At 37.9% G+C, this 21583-nt stretch overlaps 1 protein-coding gene and 1 long non-coding RNA gene across 3 annotated transcripts in view; one reads left to right on the top strand and one right to left on the bottom strand.

The window, feature by feature from the left end:
* fibcd1b (fibrinogen C domain containing 1b) overlaps positions 1 to 21583 on the top strand; it is a 135265-nt gene that overhangs the window by 69975 nt on the left and 43707 nt on the right. The gene's annotated exons all lie outside the window — the stretch shown is intronic.
* Positions 230 to 1463, bottom strand: LOC146514032 (uncharacterized). Its single transcript, XR_014875389.1, has 2 exons — positions 1132 to 1463; positions 230 to 557 (listed from the first exon to the last, which is right to left on the bottom strand). It is a non-coding gene; the product is annotated as an uncharacterized LOC146514032 (long non-coding RNA).

The raw sequence follows: 21583 nt of genomic DNA, 5'->3' as shown, positions 1-21583 counted from the left end.
GATTTGATTTCAACACTTTTAAAGTGTCTATATGGGTCCACACCAGAGAGTGTTAATTTAACTCTTTTTGGAGAGTTGGTATGTTAACTCTGATTTAGTGTTAAACACCAAATCTCTCTGGAGTTGATAATTTAACACTTGGTGTTAAGAGTTTATATATTAACTCTCAAAGAGCATTTTAGTTTAACTACGTAAGAATTATCTTCTAATTAATTCTAAAAAGCGGGAATTTTACTGTTCTGAACTTCTAGAAATTTCTTTTGGAAATAAACATTTACTAAAAAGACGCAATGGTTTTTGAAAAACATTTATTCTGAACTGTGCACCACAATTTCAAAACATTTTCTGAAAGATGTAACAGTGTACATGTTCTCACTTTCATTAGAATTTCGTTTATCAAAAGGTCTAATATAGGTGAGCTGGTAAATGCAAATAACAGCATTCTCATCACTTATTTCAATAAATACAAAATACAATATGCATGTCCTTCATTCATCACTTTGTGGAACTTCAACGCACTTCTGCTCTCCCCCATATTCCATCTTCACAAGCATATCCTATGTGGAGATTGAATAAAAATTAGTTGACACTAATTAATGGCACAAATCAATTGCAGCACAGTAAAAAAAAAAAAAAGGAATCCTTTTTGAGCCATTACTTTTGTAAAGTATTTTCCCAAAAGACAAGGACACAGACAACAGGTAATACTGAACTAAATGTAAAACCTCAACCTTTTTCATTTTTACCTAAACCGTGTGCACAAAACTCTGGAGGGATCTAAATGCTAACGTAGAACCCAGTCAGGATGTCTGCTACTGCTGTTTGCTCGTTTTTTTATGGGAGATCGTTTTCAGGCTTCAAGTAGCACCATTATATCAACATTTCACATTCTAGACATTGTTTTAAGTGTATTTGACCAAGAAATTTGACTGAAAATTCACATGCAAGCTTTTTTTCAAGGCTGTGGTATTTGCCCGCAAACAATACCTTTCAGCTAGCTAAAACAGAATATTATGCTATCACCGAGCAACATGGCTAATGCCTTTCACACAGCTTTGTCTCAACTCCAAAGAACCACAGAAGTAAAAGCTAATAACAATAATTGAAACAATCTTTGAAAACATGACTTACCAAGCATGGCAAACAACTCAAATATGTAGAGCAAAATGTTCTGAAACGGCTTCACTTCAGCTTCGATTGGAGCCGTGCTGGGGGCGGAGTCTGTGAATTTACTCTATTAGTGTCATAGCCCCTGTAGGAGTTCAGAGTTAAGAGGTCAAGAGTTAATGTTTCCATTGTAACACCTCCAGATTTGAAATAGAAACACTCATTTTTAACACTCGATTTTAACTACTATCATTTTACACCTCAGAGTTACATTAAAAGAATGTGACTCTACTTAGAGTAAAATTAACTCTAAGACTACTAACACCAAAACGTTTAACACTTTTGAATTTGCTGTGTATGATGTACTAATTTATCTGTTAATAAACATGAATTGTGATTCTTTTATTACATAAAATACCTGTTATAAATTTTTAACTATCAAACAGAGAAATGTTTTTATTTAAACTCTTACAGACAGGCTGATATTTGGGGGAAAAAAACACACATAAAAGGTAGGAACACAGAACACTTCATTTGTGTATTTCCAGTACACAGAGGAAGAAAAGAGTATAGTAACAGGGCAACACTGACCTTAAAAAAACAAAGAAAAGAAAAGAAAGGGAAAGGAAAAAAACAAACAAAATACAATTAGCCTGTCTAATCAAGTAAACAAAATCCTTAAACATTCCCTAAAGAATGTAAACCAGGTTATGTTTAACAGTTATTATTATTATTATTATTATTAGTAGTAGTAGTAGTAGCAGTAGTAGTATCATTATTTGATAAGAATGCAATGTCATATAGTGCGATGATGATATAATGTTCATATTTCAGCTATATGTTATTATATATTTCATGTCTGTCACATTTATAGACAACTTGCTGGCAGTGGTGGAGATACTGTCAGCCCCCCTTTAAATATTTTTTCATTAGGGTTACTATCACACTTTTCAAAACTTTTCCAAAACCTAACAAAAACTATTATTTAAACCTGTGAGTTAATCTAGAAATCAAGTGAAAATTAATATGAATTTCAATGTAAAGCATAAATGTTCAAATGGGACACTGAAATAAAGCTTAACTCATCTCATTTGACAATGTAAAGAAAAGTTGCTCTAAGTGGCAGATCTTTCAATGACCACATCTAGGTATATTATTAAAAAATAAACAAAGGTATCTGAAATACAAAACATGGCTGATAAACCTGTGTGTTATGACATCACCACTGACATTTTACATTGTGTGGAATAGGTGGACACAGGAAGCATTTGACAAAATTGAATTCTATGTAACAGTACGGCATATTCTTTTGCTCCCTGCAGGGGTACTAAATAATCTAATGTTACTATGGGTCATATCAGAGAACAGAGACACAACATGCCATAAAGGCAGGAAAACAGATAAACTACAATCCAAAAACAAAATATGCCTCATATGTATAAATTGAAACCAAATGCATCCATCCATTCTCTTCTGCTTATTTTTATCCGCGTTGCTAGCCTATCTGCGTTGCCAGCTACCACAGGATGAAAGGCAGAGTACACCCTGGACAGGTTGATAATCTGAAGCTGGGTTAACAACATTAACAAGATACAAAAAAATTAAACATGCATATGCAAAATAGAAAAACAAAAACAAAATCCTCATAAGTTCTGCAAACCTTGAGAATACACATCATGCTCTTCCTGGTGAATTCTGTATTGCAAAATCCATGTCTGATTTGAAAGTAGTGTACACATGAACTGGTATACGAAGGATATTTTCACAAGTATTGGTCACTGGAAATCTGCAGTTAGTGATGAACTCAAGGCTTGGCTTTGGAGAAAACCCAAGGCTGGAATGTTTCCACAATTAAACAAATTAACTGTTGTGCACAGTTTAGTCTCCACAATCACACGCTGTGAGTCTATTGCACACTGTTTTTTACTGTGATATTTTTGTTTACTTAGCTTAGTCTAGCAATTGAAACTTACGGCCAATTATTAACCTTACACTAGTAATTTCAGTGCATTTAGTTCCGTTCTTAACTCTTCTGCCTTGGGCCCTCTCGAGTGAAAGTCTAAGTCTAAGATTGTAGATGGGACCCGTTGTGGGGAACTCCTGTGATGTGGAATGCACGTTCTCCATAACGTTAGCTGGTTAACCAGGGGCTATCTGACCGGAGAGGTTCACTGCATTTGGTCTTCCACGATGAAACAGTGAATAAATTTCTTCATCAGTACTACGATGCAGTACACTGGTACTAATATTTGGTTGGTCAGAACATGCATTTGCCAGGGTGTTTATTAGCTCCTCATTACTTAGAATTTGAGCCACAAGATTCCGTGCAGACTGGCTCATAATGCCATTCCTCGCAGTTACAAACAAGGAAAACACTAGATGGCGCAAGCGCCTCCGTGACGTCAAGTTTCATTCAATATATTCAGAAGATCATCTATATATTCAAGTTTCGTTCTATATATTCAGAAGATCATTCTATATATTCAAGTTTTGTTCTATATATTCAAGTTTTGTTCTATATATTCAGAAGATCATTCTATATATATAATAATTTCCTAAACGGCATTCCATAGTATCGGTATATACCGATATATATATATATATATATATATATATACACTGATATAAAATCAGGGGAAAATCCTGTTTTGTACATACATTAGCCGCACCTGACTAAAAGCCGCAGGTGTTTCAATGTTGACTTATCATATGTAAGAGAATATGCACAAAGGGAATCGTCAGGAAAGAGATGGTTGTTTGGAGACACATCACTTTTATTAATATTTTGAAAAACAAGTTATGGGTACATATTTGCATAACTATTTAGGTATATGTACAAGTAGCGGTAATTACAAGTGCGAAACATGTACTGTGCTTCATAAATGAGTAACAAATGTAGTACATAACAATAACCTACAGCACACCAGAAAAATAGATTCGGACTACCTTTTAGGCTCAGGTGCAGTGACACAGCTTTAACAAGAAGAAAAGTCAGTCATTCACCACCATCTTCCTGCGCACTAAAACCACCAAAGTCCTCTTCTCCAGTGTCGGATACGAACAGGCTCAGGATGGCTACGTCATCCACTCTCAGCTTCTTTCCTTCGTTGTCACTTTCAAAACCAAACAAATCCTCGTTGACAGTCAGAGTCGAACACCCTCAGAAGGGCCGTGGCGGTGTCCTCCTCTCTATCAGGCAGCAGTCCAGCCCTTCGAAATCCGTTGGTGATCATGGATGTTTTCACACTTTTCCACGCTGTCAGATTTCACCGGTGGAGTTGAGCATAACTTGCTTTTCGCAAGTTTATCGCTGCTCGTCATCCACGCCTCCCGCTGAACGCGTAGCGCTACTTTGAAGTTTGTTTTTCGCGCTACTTGTACGGCACTATGTTGCCTGGCGGATGGACATGTGACCAACATACCACTCTTGAACCCCGATACTGTGTGTCTGATCACATGCCCTTCCGCCAGGCAACGTAGTGCCGTACAACAGCGGAACAAATACAACAAATCGTCTTACGATATGACAAAAATCATGGACAATCGATAGAAAAGCCGCACCTGACTAAAAGCCGCAGGGTTCAAAGCTTGTGCAAAAAGTAGCGGCTTATAGCCCGACAATTACGGTGTATATATATATATATATATATATATATATATATATATATATATATATATATATATATATATGCTGTATATCAGCGTATATTTACACAGTACTGTAGCTCAAGAATTCATACAATTATTGGCACAAAATTTCACATAGATACATGTCTAAACTCTGGTAAAATTATGAAATTGTGGCATTTTATATCCAAAAGTATTGTCTAATTACTAAAACAGAGGTTTCCTGTTCATGACTTGCTTTTAATTTCAAAAACACAATATTTGTGAGTCATAATTTAGGTGACAATATCAAATGAATAAAGCAGAAAAGGAAAGCCAGTGTTACAGGAGCAGTCACAGCAGAAGATGATGACACCTTTTGTTTTGTAAATGCTCAGTAAAGGTTAAGTAAGTGCTGTCATCATGAGTAGAGATTCAGATACTCTTTTGCTTTGCCCGTGCTGAGATTTCTTGTAGAAAAAATACAAAGAAAGCATATTACAGCATCTGACTTTATGCGTAATTCCATTCGCTGTGCATCAAACTCACCGGAGAAAATGTTTTCATTATAGCTGACAAATTCCTGCACTGATTGTGTGTTTTTCGCTTTGTAATTCTTGCAATCTTGTCTTTGTACAGTAATATTTTGTATTTAATTAAGAAAAAAAAGAGATATTTTTGTTTCCTAAGAATGTGGTTTTTCTTTCATCAAATACATGTCAGCTGTCTGGCCTTGTTAAAGCAAACATCACAGTTTAAGTGAGACTGTATACTGGATGCACTGCATCTTTGGGGAATGAAAGACAAGCGAGGTGAACAAACATTTACTCAGGGATGTTTGAGGTTATATTTGGGAGCGTGGTTTAGATGTATCTCACACAAAACACACACGGAGGCACACACACACACTCTTACTGGTTAGAGCCATTTATGTCTATTTGTTCTAAAGCATAATGTAGCAGCTGTCAGGAAAGCAGAGCAGTTTTTAATGGAGGACTAAGACTCTGAAACTGAAGCTGCACAATCCAATATTTTGATATATAATAGGTTGTGATACTTGTAAGTAAAACCAAGAGCCCAGTTTTTCAGCTCTGTCCCATGTATTTGAATGGATAGTTAAAAAAATCTATTAAATGAGCTGTTAAAGTAAAAGATTTCTGCTTCTCGCAAAGTAACATAAGCAGCATTAAAAGTCTTCTACATCCTTTAAGGGAATAATTAAATCTCTGCCATTTATAAAGGTTAGGGTGCAATGCTGCCTTGTTTATTTTTTATTTTTTCAATGGATAGTTAAAACTCCTTGAAGGCTTTCCTCCTGAATGTGTGCAGAACTTTCAAAGGTTTAAAGGAGAGCGCACAGTTTCAAACCTCCAAACTACTTTGCTCGCAGTCTGTGGCTGCAATCACAGCTATATTGTCTGCATTTTACGCACTAATTGACTGTTTATACTGGGGGACGTATTATGCCGCTACAGTCATTATGCACATTGTCAAGCTTAATAATGAAAAGAAGCACAGCAAAGGCAAATGTAGTCTGAAATAGGTATCCTATTATACTGTGTCTGAGTTTGCTTTCCACATCCGCGACAGTGACATAAGCACATATAAAATATCAGCCCAAGTCGCTGTTTAATCGGCATGTCAGTGAATTGTGCGTGCATGTGTGTGCACTTGTAAACCAGTGACTAACTGCGTGAGATAGGCAAGGTCGTACCCTCCTATCATCAAATAAAGCCAGACTGTCAGAGTGACAGAGTGCTTAGCCCAGCATGATGGAATAGAGCTACATACCAGCCTGTCAGTGGATAGCAGCTTGTATGCGTGTGTGTGAGTGGGAGGGTGTATGTGTTCGTGTGTCTGTGCATGAATTACTGTTATTAAAGCGAGCACACTCCCACAAAAACAGTTTCTGAACGCAAACGTGCTTTCCTGTCAGAGTTCCCGTCTGTTTTCCGAAAAATGCAGCAGTGTCAAAGTGTGCAGACTTTGCGTATGGTCCTATAAAAGGATTAACGGCTCCGATTGAGGTGATAATATAGCAGTTACTGATCCGGCCTGGTGTGTTGAGCTGATTGTGATAACGCTTGAGCCTCATTAAGAGATCAGTGTGGTGTGATCCAACTGGGGCAGGTAGGGAGAGGAGATGCATGGTGAGTTGAGTGGCTTAGTGCCTGTCTGACGGCTGAGCTTAAATAAGGAATGAGCCATATGCTGCCACCTCATTAGCATACTGACATACTGTAGCACTGTTGCAGAGGCTACTGCAGACACACTGAAAGATGAGCAGGTTACTCGCAGAAGGGAGGGAACAGAGGAGAGCGAGTGGGACTCGGAGGAGACAAAGAAGGGAGTGGGCTTGATGAAAACATCAGAATCCAAAAGGGAGGAAGAGTGATAACAAGGATGCAGGGATTTTAAAAAAATAATACCATAAGTGAAAAGGAATTAGATCGCTCCCCGTACTTTGAAATGGATAATTCAAATGCAATCAAATGTTTCTGTTTTGCAGTATTTGCAGTGAAAAGGTGACCTTTGGGGAGCCTTGTTAATTGTACAGCTGTCTTACATAGATTTAGATGTCAATCAGCAGAGCTGTAGCATCAGTCAGTGATGACCTTTAGGAGAATGTGTTCTCAGCGTCTGTTCACTTGTCTGTACCTTAATACAGCAGACAAATATGTTCACCGGATATCACCAATAGCAGTTCCCATAGTTTTAGCATTTGGAGGGCGTTAATGTGTGGGTTCGCGTGGATGATTTCTGTTTCATTGTTCTAATAGCACCCTATAAGATTTGCCTTTAGAAAAAAGGGCAAAAATTAGAGACCACCAGCTGTTTTAAATGGCAGCATGTTCAAAGAAAATGTGTTCCATAATGGCATGCATGACTCATAACCAGACCAAACCAACACAGCCACCCACAAAATCCACTATTTCTAACATCACGAATCTCAGATTTGCTTCTTTTTTTTTTAAGGGGTTAACTTCTTCTGAAACTATACATTAATAATAACTAGAGATGGCACGATACCACTTTTTTATGTCCGATACCGATACCGATACCGATATCATAAATTTGGATATCTGCCGATACCGATATGAATCCGATATAGTGTTTTTTAATCAGTAAAACTCTTTTTTTAATATCTTGCTGCTTTTTGTATAAGTTCATACTCAAGTTAAAAAACAACAACAACACTAAAGCTATTCTGTTATACCTGTATGTAAAAAAAACACACTGCACCCAAAATATTTTATAGATCAGCAACACTGATCAATCTAATAAAGTTAAACCTACCCCATCCTCCCTATTCTGGTATTTTAAAGAGTACTTAGGTTGCTTAATATTTCTGCTAACTAATAGGGTTGCAAACTCCCAGCAAAAGAAAATAGGGAACCACCCTCTTCCTCATGATGCTTAATCAATGTAATCAACTTTAATTTGATGCAGGGTGAAAAAAATTCACAGAAATAAATTATTTTTCAAGAATAATTAAATAGATTCAACATCTTTCTTCAACAGAATTGCAGACTGCACAGATGGTACCTTCCCAAAGGAAAAAGTACTACTACTAAAAAGTACTAGGGTATATTAGACTTAACAGTTACTATATACAGTAATGGACTTCTATACATTTTACATCAGATTAAAACTTTGGGTGTAAGATTCAGATAATTATTAAATAATTAAAAGCTAGATATTTTAAATGAGAATAAGAAAGAAAAGTATGTCTTTGTGCCCCCTTTTGCCTGTTCATGCCCCATCGGCCCCCCTGGCTAAACTTTGCTAGATCCGCCCTTGCACAGTTACCAGCCGTCAGCTGCATAGAAAAAGATCCTGGTGTAGAAAGTAATATTAAATAAATTCTAACAACAGCTTATCAAGCTTAATAGTGCTGCTGGTGTTCAGCCGCTGGTTTCCTCTTTCTGGTGAGAAGTGGGCCAAAAACAAAGAAGAGAGAAGGACTCACGACAGAAAAGCCGATCAGCTGATCATTAAGCAGTTTCACGATTGAAGTAGCAGCAGGAGAGAGAGAGGAGAGGCAGTTGCTCTATATGTCGGTTGTTAAGCTTAACGCGGGAATGCTTTACAAACATTCAGAGATGAACTTACACACTTGCTTTACTTCTCTCTGAGATAACTTCCTCGGAGATGAAATGTTTGCTAGCAGGCTACAAATACACACAGCCGCTCTATCACGTGACCACACTGCTCCGGCTCGCCATGTCGCCAAGTTTTGTGAGGTGCTTTTTTGATATTTAATGGATCGGATTACATTTTTTATTTCTCTCCGATATCCGATCCAGTAATTTAGGTCAGTATCGGACCGATACCGATACGTAATATCGGATCGGTCCATCTCTAATAATAACACATAGTTAAATCCTAGTGTCTACTTTTTCCATCAAGCTGTCCACACTAGGAAGTGTGATTTTTGCAATAATCTGGTTATGAGAATAAAATATTGGTACTGTGTCAAACTACAAATGTGCTGTGATAATATTAGGATACACATATAATTAATTATAATTATAATTAATAGAAACAATTAGGATGGAGTTAACTGCAAAACAGAAATGGAAGATAATTAAAATCAAAGAGGATAATTACAAGCAAAATTAAAAGCATATTTATAAATAAGGATTAGACAGTAAAAATTAAACTAAAATTAAAAGGTTAAAGAGAAAAGATGAAGTTTTAATTGAGATTTGAAAACTCTTAGTGAAGCAGTCTTGATCACTCTAGGATATAAGGAATTGCATTAATCCAGCCTGGGTGTGATAAAGGTGGGGATCACCTTTTCAAGGCTGTTAAAAGAACAGAAGGGTTTGGCTTTAGCTAAGAGTCTTAACTGACAGAAGCCTGTATTGACGACAGATTTAATCGGCAAATCTAATTTGGGAGCAGAAGTCAAGATTATAACAAGGTTCTTTACATGAAGTTTACAGCATGAAGTTAGAGATCTGAGGGATGGTTTGGTTTTCACTGAGGGTTAGAAAATTCACTGTCAGCCAAGTTTTAATCAAGTGACGCCAGTTTTTTTTTTTTTTTTTTTGTGCAATAAAAACCAAAAGAAAACAATGCATTACATAGCTAACAAATTTGGGAGCCATTGCAGTTTCAGGAACCGGCTGCATTAAAGCTGCGGTCTCGTTACATACAGGAAAATCTCACTTAAAAGAAAAATAAAACAAAAACATACAAGTGTGCAAAAGAAACAGCCAGTTTTTTCTCTGTTGGGTCTTAATGGCTTAACGTAGAAGCCTTTACCTTACAATAGTCACCCTGGGGCGACTGCAGCTGTGATTTGGCCATTTATAAGTAAAACTGAATTGAATTGAACTAAATTGACTGCTTGCAAACCGCAGATGCGGTAAAGTAGGTTGTAACGTGGTGAATAGAGAAAGGTTTTTGTTTGTTTGTTTGTTTACTATAATTAAAACATGTAATAATTGGAAAAAAAACAATAGAATTTTACACAATCAATAAATAAAGAGTTTAGAGGCTGCATGGAAAAAAATGGCCGTGTACCAGGTTGATTCAGAGACTGAGATAGAAAATTGTAGATAAAGACTAAATGTAGGGTGTTAGTAACTGTCAAGTGAGTAGAGTGGTGGTACGCTTATACAAAAGACAAATCAATAACTAGAATAACATGCTGAGTTTTCTTGACTGTAAGATACTATGCAGAATATGAGTTTCCCGCACTGCAGTGAGCATCCTCTATAGCACGATGACTCATATGTCAAATAGATATAAATGTGTTTTTTCCATTTTTTTTAAAGAGAAGACGCTAAACAGGATAAAAATCAATGAACAGGAGCAAAAAAAGATGTATCAGATCAAATCTATGTTGCTAAATCATAATGATATTGTTAGTCAGAGTTAACATACTAGTTTTGACAGAGGTGCGCATCTTGGATAGGGCTAGTATAGTACACAGTAACCACCATTAGTGCATTTTAGTGTTTGAATAGAAGAGAAGAGAAGAGAAGAGAAGAGAAGAGAAGAGAAGAGAAGAGAAGAGACATTTCATGCAGGTTGATGTGAATGGTTGTCAGAGGAAATTGGTCAGTATGTCCTCACTGCCATAACTCATGCCCCAGAGACTGTTGGACAACACAGGTAGGAGGGATGATGGCAGATAGGACATAAAAGAAGAAAGCTGTCATTACTTGGTCCCAAAACACACACTCAGCACTCATAAAAATAAGTTATGAAGTGTTCAACTATCTATACAAATAATCAAAGAAACGGAGATGCCTGTACATATATATATATATATATATATATATATATATATATATATATATATATATATATATATATATATATATATATATATATATATATACATATATATATATATATATAGCCAGAGTAATCCTTTGGGCAAGCATTGCCATCTGCAAAAGGGTGATTTCAAATGCCATTTAAACACATTCTTACGGCTTAGGGTAATGTCTTCTATTATTACTATTTTATTTGTTAAAAGGAAGGGCCTAAAAATGACCACGGCATAAATAATTAATGAGAGTAGATATATCAAAGTGCTTTGCGGGTCTGCATTATCAGATGGTGCTTTTATCGAAAGCACTGCAATCACTCTCAAATATTCAATTCAGCTAAGAACTGAAATGTAAAAGTTTTTGAGATTGAATGTACGATTGTGTGCATGTTGTATCACTCCTCGGGAGGCTTAGAGTGCCTTTTTGAGCATGTCGGAGGCGACGCTATAGGCTTTTCAGCATCTCTATCTGACTCACAGGTTCTTCAATATTTCATGCCTGTTAGTTTATTGGTTTGAAAAATAAAGCAAATCCAGGATGGAGGTTTCTCCAGTTGTTTCATATCTCTAAATGATCTGTAAGGCACAGAATTGAAAACCTGCGAGTACAATCTCACTTCTGTTTAAAGCATGCATTTTTCTTTTTAATGTTTAGTTTGCACACTCAACAGTCACTCTATCCAAATTCAATTTACTTTTCTAGACAATGAAGTAAACCTCTGTTTTCACCCTAAATATCTGACATAAAGAGATAATATTGTGGTGCTGAGACAGAGCATGAGCTGTCCACTGGAAGCATTACAGCAGGCAGAGTCAGACATGTCCTTTAGGATATTACTGCCATTAGGCTGGGATGAGTGTTGTTTTTTGGGAGTGGGGAAGGTTAGACGGCTGTGGTAGAGATGCTGCACAAACATTTGCTAATTCTACATTTCCTATCTGAGCAAGCACACGAACAGGACTCTTGATATTGCTGCTGCTACCGTTTAATGGAAAAGCCTCAAGCCTCATCTCGAGCCACATTTCTTTCTATTTTGCTTGGAAACACATAGAAATACATGAAGTAAGGCAGAAACAGAGGTCGTACAGCTTCTTTAAGTAGTAAAATTTTCAAGCACATCCAAAGCTCTTCTTTGGATGTTGGCTCCATTTTGTTCCAGTCATTGTCATGATGATCCCACTGCTTCAGTAATGTTAACGTCCGGGCTCTGGGGAAGCCAAGACTGCTAGTGTCCCATTGTGTATTTTTCTCTTCAGGTATTTTACAGCATTGGCAGTGTGTTGAAAGCATGAAAAATGAGGTTACTGACAATCAGATGTTTTCCAAATGCTGGATCAAAATCTAATGGTACTTTCATGGGTTCATAATTCAACCAATTTTAACAACGTATCCAACACCACTGAATGTAATGTAGCCTCAATCCATGACAGCCGTCACTGTGTTTTACAGATGGCTGTAGATGCTGTTTCACCTCTCTCCTGACCTCCTCAGTACTTACAGAATTTTCAAATTTGGATCCATCACTCCGTATGACCCGTTGCCACTGATTTTCAGTCTAGTTCTTGTGTAAATTGGCATATGTGCACCTTTTCTGCCTGTTTCCCCTTCCTTATGAATGGCTTCTTGACAGCCATCCTTGCACTGAGTGAATAGTAGATGAACCAAATGAAGGGCCAGATGTATTTCTCAGGTCCTGTGTCAGGTCTTTGCTGGACTTTTTATTTCTTAAGAGCATGACTTTCAGATAGTGTTAATTTGCTGTGGGGTTTTTTTGTTTGTTTTTTTTGTCTGCCACCTCTTGTTTTGTCCTCTAAGGACACACTGGATGTCATCCTGAGTTATGGCAAGTGTTTAGCTAACAGCTCTTTGGCAATTACCTTGTTGGTGCAAACTGTGCAAGCCTTGGCATTCTTCATAGATATAACTAAAGCGGTGGGAACAAATTATGTGTTATTACAACAGACTGAAACAGTTTCGTTCTTTGTCTTTTTGGCGCAGGTTTCTGTCGTGCAGACACAACAATGGTCCCTCCCGTGACTTAGGTCCCTTTTTATGCTGGAATGATTCAGAGTTCAGTGTTAAGTGGCTAAATAGCAAATTTCAAATGACAAAAATAGAAAAACAACTGCTTTGGGTTTTTTTTGTTGGTTTTTTTTTTCTTATTTTTTTTAAATACAAAAAAGTTTGGCTCTTTGAATGCAAAATATAAAGCACCAAGGGCTGGCTTTAGACTTTTGCACAGCACTTTATATAAGTAAAGCTTATATTGGCTTTAATAAATCAATCAGTTTTAGCTTCTTGTATCTTGGCACACGCCACACCAGTGTGATGCTAAATCCCAAAGTCTTGTACTGCCCTTGATCTTTGTCTACATGCAGACTTTAGAAGAATGTTTACAAGCCCTAGCAGAGATCTACCTGTGTTAACCCGGTTTCTCTTAATCCTTCCACCCCACCCCACCCAAAAAAGGGAAAACCAGATTTCTTATTTATATGATGTTTCTGAAATCAGGTTACCCCTGCAAGCCAAGAATAATCTTTTTTACTTAAGCACATGTAAATGCAGAAATATGTGTGTAAGCGGGAGTGAAAAATAAATAAATAAATGAAATAAAATAAAATAAAAAAATGCTTGTGGATTGTGTTTGTCCTTCTGTTCTCATTTGCTGCTGCTGTGTTTGGAGCACATCTGTCTTTCTGATAGGATTATAAAACATTCACCAGCAGATGTTTGCACTCCTCTTTGAAGATAGCAATTGTGCAGACTGTTGTGGATTTATGAGTGCTTTCATCAGACAGTGTTGAATTTGTCACTATATCATCAATATTCTTAACAATGTAATCAAACTGTTAGAAGCTCCTCTACCAGTCTGTTTTGATCCATCTTATGAAAAGGAGCACGGAGCTGCTTTTGGAGCTGATTTTATTAGCATCAAGTCATGTTTTGTGTATTTATTTTATTTATCTTATTTTCCTTCTGTCTACGTGTCTATCTTGGCTATATTGTGTCTGTTTTCCATAAATGCTGCTTTAAAAAAACAAAAAAAGATCATTCCTGTGTGATTCAGTTTGCCTTTATAGCAGATATATTAAGCGCTCAGGAAGATGTTACCATTTACCTTCAGGTAGTGAGCAGAGCAAGTGACATCTGTTGCCAAAGCACCAAACATATAAACATAGTGTGCTCACAGCATGTAGCCTATATGCCAAGAGCTAACAAGCTATTGGCATAATGCCTTTTTTCCACCCAGTCACATGCCAGACTGTAAATCTCCCAGAATCAGCTTTTGAGTGCTTGTGTTGATTCTTCCCTGTGTTCTGGTCTGTCAGTCAGGGTGTCCGTCTGTGCACGCTGCAGGCTCCCAGTAGTTGACAGAAAGCCTGCTGAAGAGCTTAAGGCAGCTTGTTAAGTAGCCTCCATCTACTGCAGAGATTACAGGGAGCTTAATGTAATCATGCCTGTGCAATAGCCCGTGTGTTGGGTGAGATGGTCATTAAGGAGTGGAGATTTGCTTGTTAACGTTATTTCGGCCATTGTTTTTTTTGTTTTTTTTCACTGCATTTCTTGTTTGCCTGTTTAAACGGTCCTCCTAAAACTACTGACTGTATTTGCATAGAGCATTTAGATGTTGGCCTGATGTTAGTCTTGTTTTATTTTATTTTTTTTGCGTGTGTGTGTGTCTAGACAGTGGCTGCAGGCCCTAAACCCAGAGTCCCTAAATGCAGGGGTTACTTTTTTTTCAAAGAGCTGTCAAGTGAACTTGACTTTTACATGTCTAATACTTAAATGATGTTGATTTGGTGACACAGACACTCTGACAATACATGTTACAGGAGCTGCTGGCACCATCAAAGCTATTTTTCTTCATCTCTACAGCCTTGTAAATAACTGCTCCTCAAAAAAGAAGGAAAAAAAAAACAAGGGAACAAAGATCCACTCCACTGAGTTAACAAAAATACAGCTATTGCCACTGCAATTCTTTTAACTGACTTGTACCCTGTGACATACTGTCATAAACAAAATAATACCCTGTTAGTATATCCACATAGGTATAATCCAGCTATATATATATATATGTGTGTGTGTGTGTGTGTGTGTGTGTGTGTGTGTGTGTGTGTGTGTGCGTGTGTGTGTGCACCTGGAGACAATAATAAACAGCTCAGTGCCATAGCTGATCATTTTCTCTTTGGAACTACAGTGTACTGGTGGCAGTCTCAAAATTTTATTCTAATATTCCTAAGGGAAGAATCCCATCAAACTTGTGTAGGTAGGGCCAACTTGTCAGAGCTGGCAACACAGGCAGCTCAAGGCTCATATTATCCATGTGCACTGTTTCATTTCAGCTCAGTGCATTTGACTGTCATTCACAGATGCACTATTTTCTCTGTCTGTTGTGTGTTTACATCACGGCAGAGCTGTGTGCTACCTTGCTTTAAGTGCATTAATAAAAGCTTCCAAACATGGGTTTATCTGTCTTAAGGCTTTGTTTGAGAATGACAGTTTTGTTTAGACTTAACAGCTGGCACCTAGGTCTCGTCCGATGTGGTGGAGGGACCGTGGATTTTTTTTTTTACTGCCTGTCCTCTGATTTATCAGAACAGCCCCCTCTGTGCATTTCAGGACCTCCTGATTTACAAATCAACGCTGGGTTTCCCTGCCTTTTAGCAAAACATATAGTTTGACGGCATGGACTGGCAATTCCTATAGCTTGCTCGGGGAGTCTTCAGATGAAGGGAAGAGAAGTGAACCTTTATTGAAATAAATAAATAAATAATGCACGAGGGATGAACCTTAATAATCCATTCAGGGAACTTGATTTATAACAGTTACTTACTTAAAGAATTGATTGTACTATGCTATGATACTTTTGTTTTTGTTTTTTTGTCTCAAGTTTCCTTTAATATTGACTTATTGTTGTGATCCCAGGTTGTATTCATGGTGGGCTTTGTAACTTCGCTTTAGGGTGGTTATATACTTTATGTTGTGTAAGTAAACCCCAGCATCCGTTGCTGAACCCTTTAATAAAACTAGTGCTGTATCATAACTGCAGTTCTCAGCCTGTGTGCCTGCCCCTCACCCACATAGAACAAGTCAGCTTCTGACCTTAGCAGAAACAACTTTGATGTCAGGTACAGCCCTCTAGCCAGACATTGTGTGTGAGGATTTGTCATTTGGGATGTTAAGCTGCATCCTAGTGGAAACTGTGTGCGTGTGTGTGTGAGCGTGTGAAGAGGCATACACTCTGAACTGGGTGACTGATTCCATTTCCTGTTTTTTGAAGGTGCGGATGAAAAGCTGTGGGGGTTTGGGGGGGATTTTTGTGACACAAAAATTCTTTTAAAATGCGTTCTGATACAGTGCTGACCAGTGTTCGGAGAAAGTTCTGCATTAATGATCATAATGTAGGGATCAGAGCAGACAGCAGTCCGTCACAGCCTCACTCAGACTCTGTGTGCATGTGGATGAGTGAAGTGTGAGGTGCTGAATTTAGTTCTGGATGGTATAAATCAAATCAGGGGAGTGAAGAGCTCCACTAGGATGGATGATTCATAGCGTGAGGTCCAGGAACACTTCAACAGGAGAAAACATATTCAGGGTAAAGAGGCAGCTGACCGTCACTGGCCTCAAATTTCTGCACATTCTTTGCTCAGACATGTCAGCGATGAAAGAGGCCAGAGACAGAAAGTTTGTATTACTCATTGACTTCAAAATTAGAGAGGGAATAGACAAATTTTTGCTTTTATCACCATGAAGTAAATGTTGATTGCTAAATTTAATGGCTATAGAGTTAAAACAAACAAACAAAAAACAAACACCAATGGCATTTAGATTGGTTCCCTTCGAGCCTCTCTTTCACTGCGCAATTATATCTGACACCAGGTACTCAATCTCCAGGGAAAATGAAGGGTCAATTTTGCATCCAAAACAGACAGTGCACTTTGTTTATATTCTCTCCAGGTAGTGGAAATGGTGGAATTTGTAACAACCGGTTGAATTGTTTAAACTTTACCTGGTAAAAGAGAAAAGAGCTCCGTAGCTGGAAAAGACAGTGAAGCCGAGGAATCAGAGTAATTGGAACAAATGTTGACTGTAACCTATTTAACACTCATTATGTCATAACAGAACACAAATGCGTTACAATGGCTGGAATATATATGAAAAATAAATAAGTACATGAATATTTAAACTCATTGGTTGTGTTTAGAAGCACATTAGCAGTGTTTCAAATGTATCTGTACTCATACAGACAAAGGTTCAGATTGACTACACGATCAAGCACCCACTTTAACATCTCTACACATTTTTTTTTCCCCCACTTCAAAAAGCCTCGCTTTATTCCACCTCCCAGTGTTGATCAGTGCCTTTCCCTCCTCAAACATGTGAAAGAAAATGATTGGTGTCTCTGCAGAGCTTCATGTCTCCAGGGAAGATACACACACAGAGAGAGATTCTGACCTTCAGGGTCAACATGCAATTAAACCTCAGATGGGCTCTCGAGTCTTACAAGAATACTGGCTGTGGAGGGAGACATGGCTAGCAAGACAAGTATGTTAACCCTGATATGAACTGAACTGCTTGTTGGTTATCCTGCTTTTGTAGAGTACTGCTCCATGTGACCACTCACCAGTGCTGCAGGAGTGATTCGCAGTATCGGGGTAGCTGGTACACCAGTATCTCAGATTTTGTGTCAGACCGCAACCCCTGAATTACAGAGCTAGTGGGAAAGGTTAATGAAGACTCGAACATCAGCTCCAAGGATGGCTGCTGACCTTTTGTATAGGAGCTAACAAAATGAATTCTAAAGCAATGCCTTCATTTCACCCGAGCAGTTTTTCTCTTTATGTTTCAGTGTCAGTGGGACAGAAGTTTGAAAGCATGGTGTAAATCTCTCATGTCTATCTTTTATCCGACACGTGTGTTACATGTAAGCATGTAAGCAGCTAGACAGATTTGATTTGAGAGGTAACAGGAAAATAAAAGTCATTTTTTTCAACAACACATTTGCTTCACTGCTGTAACACAAAATACCACAATTTCTATTTTTATTTATTTATTTTTTGTACATAATTTTCATTATAAGCCAATTTTACATCAATTAATATCAGTTTTTTCAAAAGTCTTTATCCTGTAAAGCCTTTTTTTAATGAGTGAAAAGTTGTGGTTGTTTTTTTTTTTTTAAAAAAAAGAGAAACTTGCAGATTTATTTTTTCATTTGTGTAATTTTTGCTACATCTGACATTTTTGTGTAATTTATTCCCGTTTTTCCAGAACACAAAATCACACTGATGATGTAGAGGTCTGAAAATCTCACAAAAACAGGGTGTTACAGGGTTAAATATTAGCTGCTTTTGTATCAAATGTAAGATGAACATTTATGAATATGAGCTCGGGTTATGTATAGTAGCTCAGGTTGCAGATCAGGTTTTCGTGGATGACAGTTTGATCTTCAGCCTCTCCACTTTCAGAGGTTTCCTTTGACCACTAAAGTTGTTCCTGATAGCAGGTCATCTGCCATGCATGGCAGCTGTGTCACCACTGGTGTGTGTATGGGTGTGTGAATTTTCCAAGCTATTATTTCAAGTAAAAGTTCAAAATTTCAGTGGAAATGTGGAAAACGCAGCTTAAACCCCAGATATTACATGTCTGCTATTTTCAGACAGCTTCCCTGCATACGCTTGACACCATGTGGTAATTGTAGTAAGCAGAACATGTTAACACAACATGACTGCCATTAACTCCTTTCTGACACAAAATGTACAATATGTGTTAATAATAATAGAACTGAATTATAGTGCATTTACCACCCATCCATCTGTGCTTTCAGCTGCTGGGATGTGGAAATGAGCTACACTCTAACCCTGTGTATGAATGATTAATAATATTATTTACAGTCGAGACAGTATTTGGACAGTTATATGCGCAGCAGTGGAGTGCCAGGTTTTAGCTTTAATTTTAATTTCTGTTTTGCATCAATATTTAACAAAGTGGGTGGTAGTCGTGGCCCTTTAAAACACATGGAACCCAAACTGCAAGGGTTCAAAATAAAATTGGACACTTGGTTATTAAATCTTTCTTGGAGAGCTATCTGTCATTTCAACCGTAGTTCACAAACCAAAAACTGCACACATGGCTCATGGAGAGTTGATTTAGAGTTGCCATTCAGACTGAGGGGGAGCTGTCTGTGAAAAAAGCTCTCCCTTGCTCTCTGATATATATGAAGACTGTCATAGTGAGAGGCAGGGTACACCCTGGCCAGGTCGCAAGTCTTTCACATTTAATTCGTGGGGTTGAATTAATGAGCTGCATTAACTGTTTAGGCATCTGGGGCTCAAGAATAATTAGACAGTTGACAGATAGATTTAGATAGAGTTTTATGCCCAGGTGAATTCCAAATTAAGAAGATAAAAGACCTGGAGTTTATTCCAAGTGCTGAACTTGCATTTAGTTACTGTTCACCACAACTCTCAATATGAGGTCCAAGGAGATGTCGATGCAAGTGAAAACCCAAATTAACCTGTTAGAGGAAAAAAAGTTTAGGAGTCACTTTAAAAAGGCGTGTGATGGAGATCAGGGATTCTGTTGCATTTCCCTGTATTATTATTATTAATTTAATGGGGGACTGATATAAAATTATATATTTTATTTTTGGTAGTATTATTTAGTGATAGTTTGTGGAAGGTGAAGAAATTGGGGGGGGGGGGTTAATGTTAGTAGAACTTACCTGTAAGAGTAGAAGGAGCTCAATCACTTGCTTATGAAACATCTGGCATAAACCAATGTGCAAGGCTAGGGGAGTTTAGGTTAAGATGTTTCTGATAAATATAACTGATTAAAGCATATATGTTGTTGAACTATTTATAGGAATGTACTTTTTTACTAGGTTTTACTACCCCAAGACTTGACCTGAGGTAGATAGAGTACTGCTGCTTTTCATAGTGGTTGGTATGTGTTGTGTTTGTGAACACTCTCACTCTTGTATTCAGCTATTAAAAGGTTTTAGGTCAAACCTTTGGGTCAAACTACTGTAACTCTTGATCCACTAGCACAGTCGAAAAATTTTAACGGCTCTTGAAAGCATTAACTCTTTTTCAGTGATATTAGCGTCATTACGGTTATCCCAGACACGGCACCACAGAAACATGGTGAAAAGAAGACGAATGTCTGATAAAATGTCTGTGTTCTGTAGCGCTCCATCACATACACTCACACTCCTGTCTTGCAACCAACCTCCGTCTTTGCGGTGCTGCCGTGACACTGTTCCTGGGTTTACCGTAATCACCCTATTACCACTGAAAAGCACAGAGTCGCTGCTTTGAGGAAGTGTTGGAACTCTTTCAATTGAGCAAGTGGTTCAGGAGTTAAAGAAGTTGATAACATTTTGCAAAACACCCATCTGACACCAGAGACGCTGTAGAGGGTTAAAGACCACAAGTTGGTGAATGACTTTTATCTTTTTGTTCAAACCACAAGCAACCACTGGCTAAACTCAAAGGAGTGAACTACCCAGTGCATTAACACCATGATGTCTAAAAGATGGCAAGAAGACAAGAAGACAAGAAGAAAATGGATGATCGCAGAATTCTTTCCTTGGTTAAGAAACAAGTGTGTCCCTCAATCACATAAAACACCAAAAAAAAAAAACATATTTGTCAGAAATTCCATGCCTACATTCTAGTAAGAAATCTCACCTTCTCTGTCAAATATGGTGGATGACAGATTTTTAACATTTAGCAGAAAAGGAACATAAGGTTAAACATAAGGTCAAGTAACAAAAGTGGCTGAATGAAGGCCGAGAGAAACTAAATGCTGAGAAAGAGCTAATGGTGGCTACAGTAAAGGTCAGGGAGAGCATCACCATACAAAGATGCAATATCTGTGGGATATGAGCCAGAGACACAGTGTATTTTACTTAAAGTTGAATGTGTTGGAGAGTCTCAAGAACCCTTCCAAAATACTTGTGGTGTACAGTGAATGTTCTGCACACTCTAATATTGACATCTGTAGCAGTGATACAGATTGCATCCACTGTGTAGAAAATTTAAAGGGATGTAGTATTTCTACTATTGTATTTGACTGAGGATACGGAGCAATTTAAAATAATTTGTGATGTAATTTAAGATAGGAGTCGTGTTTAGGCACAACAGAGACTGTACAGTGCACAGTAAAGAGAGTTAAGATACTTATCTGAGAATCTTGGTCAAGTTGCGCAAGTTCCTGGCTCACCCGTTGAACGGCCACTTCAAAAAGTTAATTCCGAGAAGGTTTCTCTTGAGCAAGGCCAAGAGATCTCGCATTGCTATCATCCACCTGCAAAAATCACTGCCATTGTGGGAACAGTCACTGATGATGGCCGGGATTCGGGACATCACCAATATCCGCTGCACTCTGCACTTTGAGGATTACCAATGGTGCATGTGTCAGGATGCTGAAGGCAGGAGTTCAGATGACCTTTGACCAGCTGGCTTTGGCTTCTCCCAAAGGCTAAATGCTGCTGTCACAACCCAAGCAAAAACAGAGGGCTGGATGGGCTCTTTGGAAAGAGCTCTTGGAACAACCTCAAAGCCGTAAATTAAATGTTT

This window comes from Neolamprologus multifasciatus, chromosome 7 (assembly GCF_963576455.1).
Source record: "Neolamprologus multifasciatus chromosome 7, fNeoMul1.2, whole genome shotgun sequence".
NCBI classification, from domain to species: Eukaryota; Metazoa; Chordata; class Actinopteri; order Cichliformes; family Cichlidae; genus Neolamprologus; species Neolamprologus multifasciatus.
Note: the sequence above shows the minus strand (reverse complement) of the source record. Positions and strands in the feature narration are given on the sequence as shown.